The sequence below is a fragment of the Colobus angolensis genome, unplaced genomic scaffold (assembly GCF_000951035.1).
Source record: "Colobus angolensis palliatus isolate OR3802 unplaced genomic scaffold, Cang.pa_1.0 Scaffold238, whole genome shotgun sequence".
NCBI lineage: Eukaryota > Metazoa > Chordata > Mammalia > Primates > Cercopithecidae > Colobus > Colobus angolensis.
Genome location: NW_012115577.1, coordinates 1,228,467 through 1,230,496, shown reverse-complemented (window position 1 = coordinate 1,230,496; position 2,030 = coordinate 1,228,467). Strand labels below are relative to the sequence as shown.

General features: G+C 44.6%; 1 pseudogene; it reads left to right on the top strand.

Moving 5' to 3' along the window:
* Positions 1-202: 202 nt before the first annotated feature.
* LOC105513992 lies at positions 203-1,341 on the top strand (annotated as a pseudogene).
* The last annotated feature ends 689 nt before the right edge of the window (positions 1,342-2,030 follow it).

Sequence of the window (2,030 nt, the reverse complement as noted above, 5' to 3'; positions counted from 1 at the left end):
AAACAAATACTGAAATACTTAGAAATATACCTAACCAAGGAGGTGGAAGACGTCTACAAGGAAAACTGCAAAACACTGCTGAAAGTAATCACACATGACCCAGGCAAATGGAAACACATCCCACACTCACGGATGGGTAGAATCAATATTGTGAAAATGGGACTGAGCAGGAACCCGCATCCAGGAAAAGATCCCTTGCTCCTCCCTCAGAATGAATGGAGACCAGAAATCAGATGTTTATGCCCAAGAAAAGCAGGATTTTGTTCAGCACTTCTCCCAGATCATTAGGGTGCTGACTGAGGATGAGATGGGGCACCCAGAGACAGGAGATGGTATTGCCTGGCTCAAGGAGATCCTGGAGCATAATGCCATTGGAGGCAAGTGTCACAGGGGTTTGACTGTGCTAGCCTTCCGGGAGCTGGTGGAGTCAAGGAAACAGGATACTGAGAGGCTCCAGTGGGCCCTGACTGTGGGCTAGCATGTGGAACTGCTGCAAGCTTTCTTCCTGGTGGCAGATGACATCATGGATTCATCCCTCACCCTCCAGGGGCAGATCTGCTGGTATCAGAAGCCGGACATGGGGTAGGATGCCATCAATGATGCTATCCTTATGGGAGCATGTATCTACCACCTGCTGAAGCTCTATTGCCGGGAGCAGCCCTATTACCTGAACCTGATTGAGCTCTTCCTGCAGAGTTCCTATCAGACTGAGATTGGACAGACCCTGGACCTCATCACAGCCCCACAGGCAATGTGGATCTTGGCAGGTTCACCGAAAGGAGGTACAAATCTATTGAAAAGTACAAGATAACTTTCTACTCCTTCTACCTTCCTGTAGCTACAGTCATGTACATGGCGAGAACTGATGGTGAGAAGGAGCACGCCAATGCCAAGAAGATCCTGCTGGAGATGGGAGAGTTCTTTCAGATTCAGGATGATTACCTTGACCTCTTTGGGGACCCCAGTGCGACCCGCAAATTTGGCACTGACATCCAGGACAACAAATCCTGCTGGCTAGTGGTTCAGTGTCTGCAATGGGCCACTCCGGAACAGTACGAGATCCTGAAGGAAAATTACCGGCAGAAGGAGGCCAAGAAGGTGGCCCGAGTGAAGGCACTGTATGAGGAGCTGGATCTGCCGGCCGTGTTCTTGCAGTATGAGGAAGATAGTCACAGCCACTTTATGGGTCTCACTGAACGGTACGCAGTGCCCCTGCCTGCAGCCATCTTTCTGGGCTTGCACACAAAATCTACAAGTGGAAAAAGTGACCTAGAGACTGCAAGGGCAGGGAGAGGAGGCTCTCGAAGAATAAATTATTGTATAACCAAAATATATGTATAGATACATATATTGTGAAAATGACAATATTGCCCAAAGCAAACTACAAATTCAATGCAAGTCCCATCAAAAATACCACCATCTTTCTTCAAAGAACTAGAAAAAATAATCCTAAAATTAATATGGAACAAAAAAAGACCCTGCATAGCCAAAGTAAGACTAACCAAAAAGAACAAAACTGGAGGCATTACATTACCCGACTTCAAAATATAGTATAAGGCCACAGTCACCAAAACAGCATGGTACTGGCATAAAAATAGGCATATAGACCAATGGAACAGAATAGAGAACCCAGAAATAAAGCCAAGTACCTAATGGTCAACTGATTTCTGACAAAGCAAACAAAAACATAAACTGGGTAAAGGACACCCTATTCAACAAATGGTGCTGGGTTAATTGGCAGCCCACATATAGAAGAATGAAAGTGGATCCTCATCTCCCACCCTATATAAAAATCAACTCAAGGTGAATCAAAGACTTAAATCTAAGACATGAAACCATAAAAATTTTGAAAGACCACATTTTAAAAACCCTTCTAGATATTGGCTTAGGCAAAGACTTCATGACCAAGAACCCAGAAGCAAATGCAACAAAAACAAAGATAAATAGATGGGACTTAGTTAGACTAAAAACCTCTGTATAGCAAACAAACAATCAGCAGAGTAAACAGACAACCCACAGAGTGAAAGAAA